The sequence below is a fragment of the Mobula birostris genome, chromosome 19 (assembly GCF_030028105.1).
Source record: "Mobula birostris isolate sMobBir1 chromosome 19, sMobBir1.hap1, whole genome shotgun sequence".
NCBI lineage: Eukaryota > Metazoa > Chordata > Chondrichthyes > Myliobatiformes > Myliobatidae > Mobula > Mobula birostris.
This window is the reverse complement of record NC_092388.1, coordinates 2,862,897-2,882,222: the sequence shown is the minus strand read 5'-3', so window position 1 is coordinate 2,882,222 and position 19,326 is coordinate 2,862,897. Positions and strand designations below refer to the sequence as shown.

The 19,326-nt window shown below is 44.5% G+C and overlaps 1 long non-coding RNA gene across 1 annotated transcript in view; it reads left to right on the top strand.

The window, feature by feature from the left end:
- The window catches only part of LOC140212283 (uncharacterized), a 69,179-nt gene that overhangs the window by 26,778 nt on the left and 23,075 nt on the right, over window positions 1-19,326 (top strand). The window contains exon 2 of the long non-coding RNA XR_011889685.1: window positions 2,219-2,367. This is a non-coding gene — a long non-coding RNA (uncharacterized lncRNA). The remainder of the gene's footprint in view (window positions 1-2,218; window positions 2,368-19,326) is intronic.

Genomic DNA, 19,326 nt, shown 5'->3' with positions numbered 1-19,326 from the left:
TCATCGATCAATTTGAACTATTCTATTGTTCAGTACGGTTGGGAGGTCTGTACTTGACCTGGAATGGAGACCCATCCTCAACTGAGCACATGATTGTAAAGTCCTTGAAAGTGAGACCAGAGGATGTGTTCAGTGACCGGTTCGGTGTTGTAGTGAGTGAAGATGTCCGCACTTGATTGTTGTAAGGTTATAACGATTCCTGAGCCTGCTGGTGTGGACCATCTTCCTGATGGTAGTAATCATCTTTGTGCTGTTTCTTGGACAGGTGTTCCGCGTGAAATTTATTCTGGATGTAGTTTACTTTTTTTGTCAGAGGATTTCATGTGGAGGAAGTCTAAAGCATGCAGTCAAAAATTTAAATGTTTCCCACAGAATATCATGAAAATAGATAGTACTATAATAAATATGACAAGTAGTATATCCACTACCAAAACTAAAGAGCTGAGTAAAATTGCTCTCTCACATGTCTTTATGTTATTATAAGTGTATGTCAGAGAGTAATACTGTGCAAGTGGAAAGCATTTTCATACATCTCCCCGGCACCAATGTAAGGTTGGGGATAGGGCGTTGATTTTCATAATGGCAGGTCCTGCTGGACACACTTACTGGAGTTCGTTGAGGATATAATGAGCGCAGTGGATAGAGGGGAACAGATGGACATTATTTACTTGGATTTCCAGAAGGTGTTTGATAAGATGTCACATGAAAGACTTATTCATAAGATAGGATGCATAGAGTTTGGGATGATGTATTAGCATGGATAGAGGATTGATTAACCAATAGATAGCAGAGAGTTCGGATACATGGTTGTTACTCTGGTTGGCAATCATTATGCCACAGGGGTCGGTGCTGGGCCAGCAACTGTTCACAATATACATTAGTGATCTGAAAGAGGGGGCCGAGTGTAGTGAGTCTAAGTTTGCTGATGATACTAAATTGAGTGGAAAAGCAAATTGTGCAGAAGATACAGAGAGTCTGCAGAGAGATAGATAGGTTAAGCGAGTGGAAGACTGGCAGATGGAAGACAATGTTGGTAAATGCGAGGTCATCCACTTTGGAAGGAAAACTGAAAGAGTAGATTATTATTTAAATGGTAAAATATTGCAGCATGCTGCTGTGCAGAGGGACTTGGTAGTGTTTGTGCATGAATCACAAAAGGTTGGTTTGCAGGTGCAGCAGGCTATCAAGAAGGCAAATGGAATGTTGGCTTTCATTGCCAGAGGGATTGAATTTAAGGGCAGGGAGGTTATGCACTGGTGAGGCTGCACCTGGAGTACTACATGCAGTTCTGGCCTCCTTACTTGAGGAAGGATATATTGGCTTTGGAGGTGGTGCAGAGGAAGTTCACCAGGTTGATTCCAGAGATGAGGGGGTTAGACTATGAGGAGAGATTGAGTTGCCTGGGACTGTACTCGCTGGAACTCAGAAGAATGAGAGGAGATCTTACAGAAACATATAAAATTATGAAAGGGATAGATAAGATAGAAGCAGGAAAGTTGTTTTCACTGGTAGGTGAGTCCAGAACTAGGGAACATACTGTAGTTTCAAAATTCGGGAGAGTAGATTTAGGACGGAGGTGAGGAGGAACTGCTTTTCCCAGAGAGTGGTGATTCTGTGGAATTCTCTGCCGGATGAAGCAGTGGAGGCTACCGCAGTAACTATACTTAAGACAAGGTTGGATAGATTTTTGCATTGTAGGGGAATTAAGGGTTACGGGGATAAGGCAGGTAGGTGGAAATGAGTCCATGGCCAGATCAGCCATGATGTTATTGAATGGTGGAGCAGGCTCGACGGGCCAGATGGCCGACTCCTGCTCCTATTTCATATGTTCTTATGTTTCAGAGCAATAGTGGGGAAGGGAAACAGGGATACCATTTGATAAGGTTCAAGACTCAAAACTGTTTAGTGTCATTTCCATCATATAAGCTTAAAGGAGAACAAAATTGTTAACTATAATTGCAACGCAATAAGGTAAAAAAGACAATAATATAATAACACAGTAAGCATTAATACATAAGACAACTTATAGACCTTGATTGTATGTCCCTAGGCACAGGAGTGTCTGTACATAAGGTGACTGACTGGAAATGATAAAGTAGTGGTGATCAGGGTGTGGAGGGGTGAGTTAGTGAGTTCAAAAGTTCAGAGTTCAAAGTAAATTTATTATCAAAGTACATATGAGTCACCATATACAACCTTGAGATTTATTTTCTTGCAGGCATTCTCAGTAAGTACAAGATTCAGAATGGAATCAATGAAAGATCGCCCACCACCACCTCCAAGCAACCAACGTGCAAAAGACAACCAACTGTGCAAGTACAGAACCAAAGAAAAACAGAGATAATAATAATGATGACGATAATAAAAGTAAGTAATAATCATCGTGAACATGAGACAAAGAGCCTTACTGCTTGGGGAAGAAACTGTTTTTGGGTCTGGTGGTCCTGGCATGGATGCTACGTAGCCTCCCCCCTGATGGGAGTGGGACAGTCAGTCCATGAGCAGGGTGGGTAGGATCCTTCCTGATGTTCCTGTCCCTTGTCTGGCATCTTTCTGTGTGTATGCCCTTGGTGCCAGGGTGTAGGCTGGTGCTGGTGATGCACGGGGCAGTTTGACTACCCACCGCAGAGCCTTCCTGTCCAGCACAGTGCAGTTTCTGTAACAAGCAGTGACACAGTTTGTTAGGAAAAGTAATTAATTTGTCAAAGGTAATGATTTGTGATCAGGTAGAGAGTTTATGGGAGAATTGCATTGGAATCAGAGTGATCTGGACATTCCCTTGGCATGATCACAGGCTGGAAAAATCACAGAATTCCCGCCTGTAGCACATCTGGGTTGAGGATTATCTGGTGATCAAGATAATGCCATAGAGTAAATAAATCTGAATCTAAATCTAAACCTCCCCTCTTCACAATCAGAATAAGGTTTATTATCACCAGCATGTGACGTGAAATTTGTTAATTTAGCAGCAGCAGTTCAATGCAATACATAATCTGGCAGAAAGTAAAAAAATATATTATAATAATAGTAATAAATAAAATAAAACATAAAAAATAAACAAGTAAATCAACTATGTATATTGAATAGATTTTTTTAAATGTGCAAAAACAGAAATACTGTATACGGTCGACCTTCGCTAATCCGACTACCTGTAATCTGGGGTCTTTGATAATCTGGCACTGATTATGTTTAACATGGTCCTTCTGTAATTTGGCATTTTCACTGCCTTCAGGCTTCTGTACCTCCTACCTGATGGTAACAGTGAGAAAAGGGCATGCCCTGGGTGCTGGAGGTCCTTAATAATGGACGCTGTCTTCCTGAGACACCGCTCCCTAAAGATTGCCTGAGTACTTTGTAGGCTAGTGCCCAAGATGGAGCTGACTAGATTTACAACCTTCTGCAGCTTCTTTCAGTCCTGTGCAGTAGTCCCTCAATACCCTCTTGGTCCTGAAGCAGATTCTCAACCTGAGACACCCACGGTTTCTTTAACTTCACAGACGTACTGTAATTCGACCTGATGTGCTTCCCAGCAGAGGAATTCTCCTGTCTCCTGAGCTTCAATAACCCAGTAAGCACCACAGTGGCATAGTGGTTAGCAAGGTGCTATTACAGCTGGGGACGTTGGAGCTCAGAGTTCAATTCCAGCATCCCCTGTAAGAAGGTTTGTGTGTTCTTTCCATGAGTGCGTAGATTTCCTCCGGGTGCTCCAGTTTCCTCCCACATTCCTAAGATGTACCAATTAGCTGGTTAATTGGTTACTGTAAATTGTCCTGTGATTAGGCTCGGGTTGTTGGGAGGCGTGGCCCGGTGTTAAGGAAGGGCCTGGTACGGTCTGATTCTTTATACTAAAAATAAAATACACGCTCCCAAGCCGTTGGAATCAGCTGGTTTTCCTATTTCAAGTGACTGCATTATCAGTTCTAATTTTTCTTGTTCTGGAACAACATTGTGGAAAAGTTAATTATCATACACACCCATGTCATAAATGTGCGTATCTCCCTTATGGTGCTTGCGAATAACAACGTTATCTAATTTGTTACACTCGTTTATGGTTTCCTCACAATTCTTTGTTTGATGTTCTGATACCGTGCATCCGGAATTGGAAGATCAAAGGATAATTACAGCAGCCATATCTCACACTGCACTGAAATTATCGCGTCTTGCAGGTTCACAGAATAAAATGATGCTTTCCCACATCTCTGATCTTGCCGTCTCAACATACTGTCATTACATATTTCCTGAAAGGCAGGCAAACAGACTGAAGCAGATTCAGGCGCAAGTAGACAAGTGAGAATGAAAAGACAAATTTCTATTTTATCATAAGCATTCTTCAGATGCTGGTAATCTTGAACAATTCACAAAATGCTGGAGGAACTCAGCAAATGAGGGAGAATCGATGAAGAATAAACAATCTAGGTTAGATGCAAACAACAGGAATTCTGCAGATGCTGGAATTTCAAGCAACACACATAAAAGTTGCTGGTGAATGCAGCAGGCCAGGCAGCATCTCTAGGAAGAGGTGCAGTCGACGTTTCAGGCCAAGACCCTTCGTCAGGACAGGCAGCAGTCCTGACGAAGGGTCTCGGCCTGAAACGTCGACTGCACCTCTTCCTAGAGATGCTGCCTAGCCTGCTGCATTCACCAGCAACTTTTATGTGTGAATCTAGGTTAGATAGATACTTCATTGATCCCAAAGAAAATTACAGTGTCACAGTAGCAATACAAATGCACAGATATACAAATATGCAAATATTAGAAGAAAAATAAGAAAGAATGGAAAAATAAGTTACCTCAAACAGGAGGGGGTCCCCAGCTATAGGTTGACTCATTGTGGAGCGTAATGGCTGAGGTTAAGAATGACCTCATAGAGTGATCTTAGTCTATTACTAAAAGTGCTCCTCTGTTCAGTCAAGGTGGCACGCAGAGGGGGAGAAACATGGTCCAGAATTGCCAGGGTTTTCTGTAGGGTTCTTTGTTCTATCACAGCCCCCAGTGTGTCCAGTTTGACTCCTATAACAGAGCCAGCCTTTCCCATCAGTTTATTGAGCCTGTTGGCATCACCCGTGTTGATGCCATTACCCCAGTACACCACCACATAGAAGATCATACTGGTGACAACAGACTGGTAGAACATGTAGACAGAACTGGAAGTTTCAGTCCTGAGGAAAGGTTTTTCCCCTCCAGAATTAGAATGAGGTGTCCTTCTATTCTGAGACTGTGGCCAGCTGTTCTGGACTCCCCCCCCCCCCCCCCCTATAGGAAGCATCCTCTCCACATCCATTCTATTGAGGCTTTTCAGTATTAAATAGGTTTTAGTGAGATCCAACCCCCTTTTAAACTCCAGCAAGTGATTTCTCCTGGCCTTGACAATGAGACTTGCACTCTGAACATCTCATTGAAAATATAGATACCAACACCGCCAAATCAAGAAGTGAAGCACTGTATGACTTTCGTAGACACAAGAGATTCTGCAGATGCTGGAAGTCCAGCTGGAAGAACTCAGCAGGTCAGGCAGTATCCATGGAAACAAAAACACAGTCAATGCTTTTGGGCAAGACCCTTCACCAGGACTGGAAAGGAAAGCTCCATCCCCTCCCCTCATCTTCTTAATCTGGCATATATTCCTTTTCTTTCCAGTCCTGCAGAAGGATCTTGGTCCAAAACATCAACTGCTTGTTCATTTCCATAGATGTTGCCTGACCTCATTGAAACCTACCGAATGTTGAAAGGACGAGATAAGGTAGATTGGGAGAGGATGTTTCCTCTGGTGGGGGTACCCAGAACTAGAGGGCACAGCCTCAAAACTGAGTGGTGGAATTTTTTTTAGCCAGAGTGTGGTGAATCTGTGGAATGCTCTACCACAGACTGCGGTGGAGGCCAAGTCAATGGGTATATTTAAGGTGGAAGTTGATGGTTTCCTGATTGGTCGGGCATCAAAGGACATGATGAGAAAGCAGGTGTACGGGGTTGAGTGGGATCTGGGATCAGTCATGATGGAATGGTGGAGCAGACTCGATGGGCTGAGTGGCCTAATTCGGCTCCTGTGTCTTATGGTTTTATTGAATTGCTGAGTTCCTCCAGCATCTTGTGTGTGTTACTTTTGTAGCATTATTTAGAGTGTAAAGGAGACTCAAACCTTCAGCTGAAAAGTTAGCATTACAGACCATACTATCTGCCGATCACTGCTGACTCCAGTTGTGATCTCCATTCAGCTCTGCACAGACTTGGGGGTGATACAGTGAACACAATGTGTCTTTCCACTTTCTGCCCAACATCTCTGATTCAGATCTGCCACATCTATTCTCGCAGTATTTTGGGGTTATGTGGATATAGCAGATATTATTTCAAACAAGAACTAGTCTAATTGTAAAGCAGTAAATTGAGGTTTAAAGCACAGATTGGCCCTGCAGACCAAAAGAGATACGGTTTGCAAAATGTGACCATGAGATGTTTGCATATACGTCACGCAAACGTTAAAACAATGGAGCTGTGTGAACTGCCCTGCACCAACTCTGGGTTTGAGGAATTTGCAACATTGTAATGCAGTGAACATTGTGTAAATTCAGGGAAGTTTGTCCCAGACAAGGTATTTGAACATTCGGAGTGTCTCCAACTGTAGATAAGCAATTGAAAGGAAGCATTGTCAAACCAAGGTATTAGAGCAAAAGGTGTCTTGTAACTATTGAAACGGTATTGAGTCAACTAGTATTGATCTTAAGGATATACAAATGTGAATGACTTTTGAATTTGTGGGATTCTGCTGTGTGAATCCCTACAAGAATGCATGCTTATTGTGATGAATAAAGAATTTTATTGCATGTTTTCTTCGATTCTGGTTATTCTTTTGTTTTGCTGTTTTTGAGCGATTTGATGTGGGCTTGGGCGCTTTGATAAAGACTGGTTCTGCGGCCTGCATTGGTTATTTTTTCGCACGCTGGGTGTTTTCTTGAACGGGTTCCACAATGGCTGCCTGGAATAGGACAAATCTCTGTATGCATACTGTGATAAACTTTGAATCACCAGCTTCAGTATCTCTCCGTGACTTTGATCACAGCCGGCAGCCTGACCATCTGGGGAGAAGGCATGGATCATAGGGCAACTGCCAGGTGCTATGTTTCTAAGAGCCACACAATTCCTGTTGATATAATTTAGGGTGGGGAGGGCTACTTAGCAACATGAAAGAGGAGGAATAGAGAGGATTGTGGGGACATTGGGCAAGAGGAGCTGCAAGTGAGGTGCATGGTAGTGTCGTGCTCTGGGTGACTGCCGCTGCGTGAAAGCAGTTTGCATGTTCTCTCTCTGATAACGTGGGTTTCCTCTCGGTGCTCCGCTTTCCTTCGCTTCACAAACACAGATGGGCTAGCAGGTTAATTGTTCACATGAGAGTATTTCGCAGCATGTGGGTTGAAGAGCCAGTTACTGTAGAATGTCGAAGGAAAAGAAGAAAATAGGATGTGGTGTGGAAGCTTGCAGGCTTGCATCTTCCAATCTGTGCAATAATGTGTATGTTTCAAACAATTACCCATCTTTTACTAAAGATACCTGCACTGTAGCTGTTCCCCCCGGCTGGACGAGTCGGCGAGTCTGGAGTTCAGTGTTTCCATTTAATATCAGGGAATGTATACAATACTCAACCCGAAATTGTTGGTCTTCACAGACATCCACAAAATGACAAGAGTGCCCCAAAGAATGAGTGACAGTGAAAACATTAGAACCCCAAAGCCCCCCCACTCCTCCTACTCCCTCAAATCCCCCGTACTCCTCATGCACAAACATGAGAACCTCATAGCCCCCACTCCCCATGCACAAACAGCAAAGCAACCATCCTCCCCCCCCCATTTACTTCAGCAAAAATAAACATCAGCTCCCCCCACCCACCAAAGCCCCAATAAAGACCATAATCTGCAGTACAACAAAAACTAATCATTCACCCGACAATTTGATATACTGTACTGCAGGCTCTCTCTCTCCTGAAGAAAGGGGCAGAGAGGTGTCACTCAGTGAAAGCAGGGACATAAATAGAACAGCTTGCTGATTTACAGTGTTAATGTCTGCTGCATCACTGTTTTTTCTGAGTTTTCTGACTAGAGAATCAGCAGCAAAGTCTCCCCCAGCAATGAGAGGAAGAGGGAGGGTACGTGATTCGCCAAGAAGAGACACCAACAGCTGATCCACTGTTCCCGATATTCTGTTTTCTCTCCCGACGCTTCATTCGGTGGCACTGGCATTGAATCGGCTTTTTCTCAGGGCTGCAAGGCCTCAGAGCCCCGAAGCTGCGCTCGTCTCCTGGGCCATGTCCTTGGGATATTGAAAACTGGCTGGTCGATAAGCCCGTCAGTAGGTCCCTTCGCCACAAAGAACTGAAGTTTGGGTGTAGCTTTACATCAGAGACATTGGGGAGACATCAAATGTAGAAATAAGCTGTTTCTGCAGATGAGCTCAAAGAAGTCGCTGTTTAGCTCCATCTTAGCTCCGCCCACCACCATTGTGGCCTGGAGTTGGGATCCTATCATCAGCAAGTCCATACCAAACATCAAAGCCCGAAGTCCAGTGGCTGAAACTCTGGTCTACAAGTCCAAGGTCTGCTGGGAAATTCGGGTGCCCAATGCCCATGAGTCTCCTGTAGGCCTGGTTCTAGAGGACTGTCTTTAACCAGTCCTCAAGCCTGGTTCTAGAGCAGTGGTCCCCAACCTCCGGGCCACGGACTGATACCGGGCCACGAAGCCTGCAGGGGTGCAGCGGTAGCTGGAGCGCACCCAGCACATCTTTAAGGAAAAAGCCGAAATAAACAAACTAATTAATTAGGTGCCCCGCGGCACGTAAATGTCAGCCCAGATCAGAGGCGATTACCAATTTCACTTGCTCTATGCAAGGTTCACTCCTCTTTCCAGGGCACTGGAGTCTTTAGGTCTTCCATTGTTTGGTCAATTTAAATGCCAGCCCAGACAGGCTGAAAGACAGGGCTGTCAGGATCAAGGTGACATGTCAAATCTACACAAACTTCTAATAAAGTATAGGCGCTGCCATACTTCCTTTGTAATGACAGTTACGTGTTGGTCCCAGGACAAATCCACTGACACTTTTCAGAGAGAGAAATGTCGATCCTTAATGCCGAAGAATTTAAAGTTATTGACTCTCTCCACGTCAGTTCCTCTAATGAAGACCGGCTTCTGGGCAGCACCCAATTAATTAGCTTGTTTATTTCGGCTTTTTTCTTAAAGATGTGCTGGGTGCGCTCCGGCTACCGCTGCACCCTTGCATGTTTTGCGGCCCGGTATCGGTCGCGGCCCAGAGGTTGGGGACCACTGTTCTAGAGGACTGGCTGTGTGTCTGCATGGATGGGGTAGGGAGGAAAGAGGCTCGTTCTGCTGCTACTGTTTTGTCACTTGTTGTGTTCTGTTTTGTTCAAGTTTAATTGTCATTCAGCCATACATGAATGCACATATATACAGCCAAGTGAAACAGCCTGCCTCCAGGGACAAGGTGCAAATCACAGTACCAACACTCACACACAGCACAAGGCACATACAGCACATATATGATATCAGTAAAATACAGTGACTCAAAAAAATATAGTCCAAGTCCCTGAGTGCATGAATGTTGCAGCGGTCTGTAGTTGAACGCAATACAACTTGTCTTCTGCTGAGGGAACACTGGGAGGCAGCACCAACCTCCGCATGGACGCCACACCACACTGCTTGTGGCACTCTGGAGGAGCGCCCGACCCTGACGCCTCCCCCTGGCAGCTGCAGACGGGCTACACAGCAGCTTGAGGCCTAACCTCCTATGACCAAGACCATGCGGCTCCCGCCTGCCCTTGTCGTTCACCAATAATCCAACGGATTGGTACAATGTCCACCAGGGCCTTGCGATCACAAGAAAAGTGGCAAAGACGATGACTCGCGGTTAGACTGCACACCTCTTTCACACACCAATTCTGCTCTATCGTGGACAGCATCACAGTTGGCCACAAGTCCACCTCTATCGGTTCCTCCTTCGACAATCAACTCACTGATGGAGTAGGCAACAACACCTCCTTTGCACACCAATTCCGCTCTGTCACGGACAGCATCATAGTCCGCAACAAGTCCACCTCCATCGGTTCCTCCGTCAACAATCAACTCACTGATGGAGTAGGCCTGTAGTACTTTAAATTCTTAATGTCCATGCGGGTTTTGTGATCTGAAAAAGTACATTTCAAAATTGACAATAACACCATAGAAGCCTCTGCGTCTGAGCGGGCCGCCACCTTACCAGGATGTGTGCTCCGTGTGGTTGTGCCGAGCTTGCTCTGTTGGCGTCAGAATGCGTGGTGACTCTTGCGGGCTGCCCCTGGTTGGGTTGGTTGTATCAAGCAGTCAGGAGACGGCACATGAGTGGCTCCACCCAGCCCGAGTCCTTCCTCGGTCCTCAGCTTGTCCGTCCCTACAGCCGGCCTGCCTGTGGTTTCAGCAGTCGCACTCCACGCTGGCCAGCAGTATGGAGCACTACAGTGTGTAGTGAGCAGTTTCAGGCTCCTACTGTGAGAAAAGATATGCTGGTATCAGAGAGGAAATTAATGAGAATGATTCTGGGAATTAAAGGGTTAATGTCTGAAGAGTGTGTGATGGCTCTGGGCCTGTACTGGCTGGGCTTTAGAAGAATAAGCAGGGGAATCTTACTGAAAACCATTAAAAGGCCTAGATAGAGTGGATGTGGAGAGGATGCTTCCTACAGTGGGGGAGTCTAAGACCAGAGGACACAGCCTCAGAATTCGGGGATGTCTATTTAGAACAGAGGTGAGGAGGAATTTCTTTTTAAAAAGGCTGATAAATCTGGAATGCATTGCCACAGACAGTTGTGGAGGCCAAGTCATTGGGTATATTTAAAATGAAAGTTGATAGATTCTTGATCCGGATCTGGGCCGTACCCTCCAAATATCCGGACCTGTCTCTCGGGTTTTTTTGCACTACCCTTACTTTCCATTTTTCTATTTTCTACTTATGATTTATAATTTAAATTTTTAATATTTACTATCCATTTGTAATCCAGGGAGCGGGAAGCGCAGAATCAAATATCGCCGTGATGATTTACATTCTAGTATCAATTGTTTGGCGACAATAAAGTATAAAGATTAGTCAGGACATCAAAAGTTATGCGGAAGAGGCAGGAGAATGGGGTTGAGAGGGATAATAAATCAGCCATGATGGAATGGCAGAACAGATTCGATGGGCAGAATGGCCTAATTCTGTTCCTATATCTTATGGAGAAGCTAGTGGAGACGACATACCTGTACCAGGTAGAAAGCTGGGAACATCACAAGGGGAAAGTACAGCATGGATCAGAGAGAGTATATATAAAACAGCAGGAACATTAGTCAGTTACCTGCTCGGCTTTTCAATGGGAGAGAAAAGCAGAACACCAGTGGCAAATCCATACAGCTTCGGGGGCAGCTGTGGACACTGGAGTTGTGGGGTAGTTCCACTGGAGTTGTGGGGTAGTGTCCCTGGAGTTGTGGACACGAGTTGTGGGGTAGTGTCACTGGAGTTGTGGGGTAGTGCCACTGGAGTTGTGGGGTAGTGTCACTGGAGTTGTGGAGTAGTCCCACTAGAGTTGTGGAGCAGTGCCACTGGAGTTGTGGGGTAGTGTCACTGGAGTTGTGGATACTGGAGTTGTGGGGTAGTGCCACTGGAGTTGTGGGGTAGTGTCACTGGAGTTGTGGGGCACTGCCACTGGAGTTGTGGGGTAGTGTCACTGGAGTTGTGGGGGTAGTCCCACTGGAGTTGTGGGGCAGTGCCACTGGAGTTGTGGGGTAGTGTCACTGGAGTTGTGGACACTGGAGTTGTGGGGTAGTCCCACTGCCAGTGGCAACGTTCTACCTATCCCATATGACTGTTCAGTTTAATGTGAGACTATAACATGTAGGAGCAGAATTAGGCAATTCAGCCCATCGAGTCTGCCCCACCATTCCTTCATGGCTGATTTATTATCACTCTCAACCCCATTCTCCTGTAACCTTCAACAACCTGATTAATCAAGAACTTTTATCAATCTCCACAGTATACCTACCCAATGACTTGGCCTTCACACCAGTCTGTGGCAATAAAATTCACAGAATCAGCACCCTGAGGCTGTGTCCTCTGGTCCTAGACTTCCTTCACCATAGGAAACCTCCTCTCCAGGTCTCCTGTGTGACAAAAGGATCTGGGAATACAGACCTGAATCAGAATCAGGACCTGGTTTACCATCACTGACACAGGTCATGAAATTTGTTGTTTTGTGGCAGTAGTTCAATCCAAAGCATAAAAATGGCAATACCTTACAATAAGACATCTGTATTTATAAATAAATAAGCAGTCTAAAATGACAGCAAAATGTGAGGGAGTACTCATCGCCCATTCTGCAATCTGACGGCAGGAGGGAAGAAGCTGTTCCTGAAACGTTGACTGTGTGTCTTCAGGCTCCGGTACCTCCTCCTTGACAGTAGCCATGAGAAGAGGGCTTGTGCCTGCTGGTGGGGGTCCTCAGTGATGGATGCCATGTTCTGAGGCATTGCATTTTGAAAGTGTCCTTGTTGCTGGGGAGGCTGGTGCCCATGATGGAGCTGACTGAGTTTACAACCCCCTGCAGCTTTTCCTGATCCCGTGCAGTATGGAGGGGCCCCTCCATGCCAGAGGGTGATGCAACCAGTTAGCATGCTCTCCACGGTGCATCTGTAGAAATCTGCGAGAGTCTTCGGTGACATATCAAATCTCCTCAACTCCTAATGAAACATAGCTGCTGTCATGCCTTCTCCATAACTGCATCAGTAGGTTTGGTCCATCATAGATCTTCAGAGAAACACAGACACAACACTGCAGGAACCCTGCAGGTCAGGCAGCGTCTATGGAGAATAAAGAGCTGATGTTTTAGGCTGTGACCTTTCATCAGGACTGGAAAGGAAGACATTAAATATACCCAGTGACTTCGCCTGAATATAGGCCATGTGATATCTAGACAAATAGAATCGGAATCAGGTTTATTGTTGCTGACAGACTGAGTGCCGTGAAATTTATTGCTACAAGGCAGCAGTACAGTGCAATACATAACAGTGACTATGAATCACAATAAGTAGAGCAAAAAGAGAATAAAATTGTGAGATATGTACTATCTCCTAGACACACACTTTTGTGATTTCATCAAGAGTTAAACTTAACCTGTATGAATAAACCATCATTATAAATGTTAGTTTCGGGTCTTTAGACTGGGTGAGAAATTGAGACTTAAACAAGAGTGGATGGCAAGCTATCGCAATCTATTTCTGTTTTGGTTGTATTTAACAATTAGGTATTAATACCAGAGAGTCAGTGGAAATTTTGGCAATGTTTCTCTTTTGTAGTTGAAACTACAGTGGGGAAACACCAGAGCACGCGTATAACACAAGTGTATCAATAGACGTCAAAGCAGGAGGACTAACTCAACAGTAAACAGAATCTTGCAAGGTGCCAAACCTCTAAATATTGCTTTGCTGTAATGACATGAACACAGCGAAAGTGTTTCTTTGTAAAGAAATAAAGTTGGAGAAATTAATGGGACGAAAAGCTCTCTTCCACCCATCCGAGATATTTATCAGGAGTGCTATATACGCAGGATTGTCAATAATCCCTCCCATCCATTCAACAATCTGTTTAACCCCTATCATCAGGCATGTGGTACTGTAGCATTAGGACAAGAACTTTTAGGATGGGAGACAGCTTCTTCCCTCAGGCCATAAAAATACGGAACTGCCTGCCACCACCCAGGCCTCGTCACACGTCAAGCACCAGTGGCATTATACTGTCAATTTTTTAACTTGTGTTGTAAATGCACCTTATGTTAAATGTCAGTCTTCTGGAATATACTTGATTATTTGTTAATTTACTTGTGGTAATATTACATTATGTGTTGTGTGTGAGTTAAATGTACTGTGTTGTGCATCTTGGCCTGGAGGAGCATTGTCTCATTTGATGGTATACGTGTGTACAGATGGATGACAATAACCTTGAATTTGAGTTTAAATCCTCAGCGCCTGACAACTTACACCCTAGGTTTCTGAATGAAGAAGCCATGGAAAACGTGGATGGATTAATTAACCGTTTCCAGAATTCTATGGATTATGGAATTACAGCTTGGAAAGTGGAAAACATAATTACATTATTTTGAAAAAAAATGGAGAGGAAATACAGGATTCCATAAAGACAATCACAAACAAGAGAAAATCTGAAGATGATGAGATCCAAGCAACACACACAAACTGCTGGAGGAACTCAGCAGGCCAGGCAGCATCTGTGGAAAAGAGTACAGTCAACGTTTCAGGCCGAGACCCTTCAGCAAGACTGGAGAAAAAAAAAGATGAGGAATCGATGTTAGAAGATGGGGGGAGGGGAGGAAGAAGCACAAGGTGATAGGTGAAACCGGGGGTGGGGGAGGGGCAAAGTAAAGCGCTGGGAAGTGGATTGGTGAAAAGCAGATTCAGGGCTGGAGAAGGGGGAATCTGAGAGAAGAGGACAGAAGGCCGTGGAAGGAAGAAAGGGGGGAGGAAGGTGACAGGCAGGTAGGGAGATAAGGTGAGAGAGGGAAAGAGGATGGGGAATGGTGAAGATGGGGGACATTACTGGAAATTGGAGAAATTGATGTTCATCCCATCAGGTTAGGGCTACACAGATGGAATATAAAGTGTTGTTCCTCTAACCTGAGTGTTTGAATATTCTCCCCATTTAGATAATAGTCTACAATATTGGTCCTTTTACCAAAATTTTACCATATATTTCCCCAAACTGTATTCCAACTGCCACTTTTTTTTATCCATTCTTCCAATCAGTCGAAGCCCTGCTGCAATTGTATTGCTTCCTCAGCACTACCCACCCCATCAACCTAGTTTTGTATCATTCGTAAACTTTTTCATAAAGCCATCAATTCCATTATCCAAATCATTGACAAACAGTGTGAGAAGTAGCGGTCCCAATACTGACCCCTGAGGAACACCACCAGTCACTGGCAGCCACCAGAGAAGGTCCCCTTTATTCCCACTCACAACCTCCTGCCTGTCAGCCATTCTGCTATCCATGCCAGTATCTTTCCTGTGACACCATAGGATTTTATCCTGTTAAGCAGCCTCATGTGGCACCCTATCAAATGCCTTCTGAAAATCCAAGTAAATGATATCCACTGCCTCTCCGTAGTCCACCCTGCTTGTTACTTCCTCAAAGATCCCCCTTCCATGTCCCTCTGCAATCTCAACCTCACATCTTGGCTACTATATATGATTCATATATAGGCCTATATATGATTCCCATAATGGTTTTTTCACCCTTGCAATTTCTTATCTCCAACTACAAAGATTCAGCATTCTCTGACTAACTCACCTCTTTCTAAAAATGTAATTCCATCTCTTACCAACAGAGCCACACCACCGCCTATGCCTTCCTGTCTGTCCTTTCGATACAAGTATATCCTTTCATGTTAAGCTCCCAACTATGGCCTTCTTTCAGCCACGACTCAGTGATGCCCACAACATCATACCGACCAATCTCTAATTGTGCCACAAATTCATCCACCTTATTCCAAATGCTATGCACATTTAAATTCAGCACCTTCAGTCCTGTATTCTTCACTCTTTTGAGTGTTGCATCTGTGATACAATTTAACTCTTTGCTCTGTCTGCATTTGTACCCAATCATTGGCTTGTCCTTCCTTATATTCACGTTACACCCATCATCTACTTGTAAACCTGCTGACTCATCCTCAGCTCTATCATACTGGTTCCCATCCCCCTGCCATAGTAGTTTAAACCTCTCCTAACAGCTGGAGTAAACCTGCCCACAAGAATATTGGTCCCCCTCATATTCATGTGTCCATAGACTCTGAGAACAGTTCAGTGACTGGGGTGAGTGAAATTATCCCCTCTGGTTCAAGAGCCTGATGGATGATAGGCAATAACTGTTCCTGTACTTTGTGGTGTGGGACCAGGGGCTCCTGTACCATCTTCCTGATGGCAGCAGTGAGAAGAGACCATGTCCTGGGTGGCTGGCATTTCACCATGTTTCTTGTTTCAGCAATGGAAAACAAAAAGAAGCAAGCAGAGAGAAAGGCCTGTCTGTCAGTTCTTTCCAAAGTTTGTAGACAAACCACTTTGCACGAACAGCACATTTCTTGGTAATCCTGTGGACAAAATAAAACCACAAGTGAGCCTGCACAATGTAAATGGTGGAAAGTAAGGTATTTTGCTTCTAATTGCAAAGAAAATGACATAGTTTTGACAAATATCAGTGTTCTGTCATTGTTGAACATCTTAGTTTGCTTTCTGTTTAAATTTTATCTTTTAAAATTTTAATTTTAATATTTGCTAAATGAATAATGGCTGTAAATAATGCATAGTTATTATCCCACAACCATCAGGCTCCTGAATCAGTGGTGGTAACTTCACTCACCTTAACACTGAACAGTCTCCAAAAACGATAGACCCACTTTCAGAGGCTCACCAGCTCAGGTTCTCAGTATTATTTATTTATTTATTTTTCTTTTTTTGATATTTGCACAATTTGTTGTCTTTGGCACATTGGGTGTTTGTCCATCTTTATTGTGTGCAGGTTTTCATTGATTCTATTGTGTTTCTTTGTATTTACTGTGAATGCCCGCAAGAAAATGAGTCTCAGGGTTGTATATGGTGACAGATATGTACTTTGATAATAAATTTACTTTGAGCTTTGATCTGTTATTAGTGCATATATCAGTAAGTATGTTAAAAAGATTAGTCTCTTTCCCAGTAAACACAGCACTGTCAGGCAGCGTTGACTGTTTACTTCCCTCCGCAGATGCTGCCTCACCTACAGAGTTCTTCCAGCAATTTGTGTGTGACGCTCAAGATTTCCAGCATTTGTAGAATCTCTTGTGTTTGTGTTTAGGGTTATGTCCGGTAGCTCAAGAAACATATGGCTGAAGTGAACGAGCTGTTCGTGAACCTGTTGATGAAGGTCTTCAGGCTGCTGTAACCCCCTCTCTCTGCTTTCCGCAGGGATCACTCCCTATGCAACTCCCTTGTCCATTCGTCCCCCCCATCCCTCTCCACTGATCTCCCTCCTGGCACTTATCCTTGTAAGCGGAACAAGTGCTACACATGCCCTTACACTTCCTCCCTTACCACCATTCAGGGCCCCAGACAGTCCTTCCAAGTGAGGCGACACTTCACCTGTGAGTCGACTGGGGTGATATACTGCGTCCGGTGCTCCCGATGTGGCCTTCTATATATTGGCGAGACCCAACGCAGACTGGGAGACCGTTTTGCTGAACACCTATGCTCTGTCCGCCAAAGAAAGCAGTATCTCCCAGTGGCCACACATTTTAATTCCGCATCCCATTCCCATTCTGACATGTCTATCCACGGCCTCCTCTACTGTAAAGATGAAGCCACTCTCAGGTTGGAGGAACAACACCTTATATTCCGTCTGGGTAGCCTCCAACCTGATGGCATGAACATTGACTTCTCTAACTTCCGCTAATGCCCCACCTCCTCCTCGTACCCCATCCGTTATTTATTTATATACACACATTCTTTCTCCTTCTCTCCTTTTTCTCCCTCTGTCCCTCTGTCTATACCCCTTGCCCATCCTCTGGGGTTCCCCCCGCCCCCCCTTTTCCTTCTCCCTGGGCCTCCTGTCCCATGATCCTCTCATATTCCTTTTGCCAATCACCTGTCCAGCTCTTGGTTCCATCCCTCCCCCTCCCGTCTTCTCCTATCATTTTGGATCTCCCCCTCCCCCTCCCACTTTCAAATCTCTTACTAGATCTTCCTTCAGTTAGTCCCGATGAAGGGTCTCGGCCTGAAACTTCAACTGTACCTCTTCCTGGAGATGCTGCCTGGCCTGCTGCGTTCACCAGCAACTTTGATGTGTGTTTCCGTACCTCCTGCCCAGTGTTAGCTGCAAGGAGATGACATGAGAGTAATTAGGATAATAGGACAATATTCATCCTGTTATTTAACTATTGCATAACAGTCTTCGTCAGCCCTTTACCTTTTCCACGTATCACCTCCCAGCTTCTCTCTTCATCCCCCTCCCACACTTACCCATCTTCCCCTCACCTAGTCTCACTTATCACCTGCCAGCTTGAACTCCCCCCCACCCCCACTTCTTATTCTGGCTTCTTCTCCCTTCCCTTCCAGTCCTGATGAAGAACCTCTGCCTCCATAGATGCTGCCTGACCTCCTGAGTTCCTCCAGCATTCTGTGTGTGTTGCTCTGGGTTTCCAACGTCTGCAGAGTCTCTTGTGTTTATAACATGTATTCCATGAACTGAAAATTGCCGAACACTGCTCACTGTTTGCATGCCCAGCTAATTATAAACAAAAGGTACCTCAGTTATAAACCAGAGTTCAAACTCTGCAAGTCCGCTAGGGAGGTTGCAACCAGTGTCTGCAGGCCCGAGTCCATGTGCATTGGAGGCCTGAGGCTAGAGTTAAAGGACTATCTATGTACGTATGTGGGTGGGAGGGAGGAACAGGCTTTGTTTTTGCTGTTGTTTGTTTTGTTACTTGTTGTGTTCTGTGTTGTTCTGCTGAGCATTATGGTCGTGTTAAGTGTGGTGCCAGAATGTGTGGTGATACTCGCAGGTCACCTCAGCTGTGTTGATCATTAACACAAACAACATATTTTACGGTATATTCTGATGTAAATACGATAAATAAACTTGAATCTTGAATCTTTAAACCTCCATCATTGATTTCTTGACTTTGCTGCACTTTATTTGGAAACTGTGAATCAAAGTCACCCGATTCTAGTAATCAAACATAGTCACTCATTCTTTGAGACAGTGATTAATCCTGGATATCTTGAAAATGGTAGTGTGGTAGTTATTGTGACATTATTACAGAGTTCAGAGTTCAGTTTCAGTAATGTCGGCAAGAATTTGTACGTTCTTCCCAGGAACTGGGTGCGTTTCCTCTGGGTGCCCCAGTTTCCTGCCACAGTCCAAAGTCACACCAGGGTTAGCAGGTTAATTTGCCTTTGAAATGCTGTTCAAGCTCATTTAGTGGAATGACTGAAACAGCAAAATCAGTGTCCAATTCCATTTTAATTAATTTGCCGTTCACTCCTGCCGTAAGCCACATTGCTTGTCTACTATGATCTTTCACATTGGAAATCTCAAGGCTACACAATCCTGTATCACTCAAAGTTCAAAATAAATGTTATTATCAAAGTACGTGTATGTTACCATATACAACCCTGAGATTCATTTTCTTGTGGGGATACTCAACAAATCTTTCGAACACTAACTGTAAGAGAATCAGTGAAAGTTCGCCCAACTTTGGTGTTACAGTCAGAGTGCAGAAAAA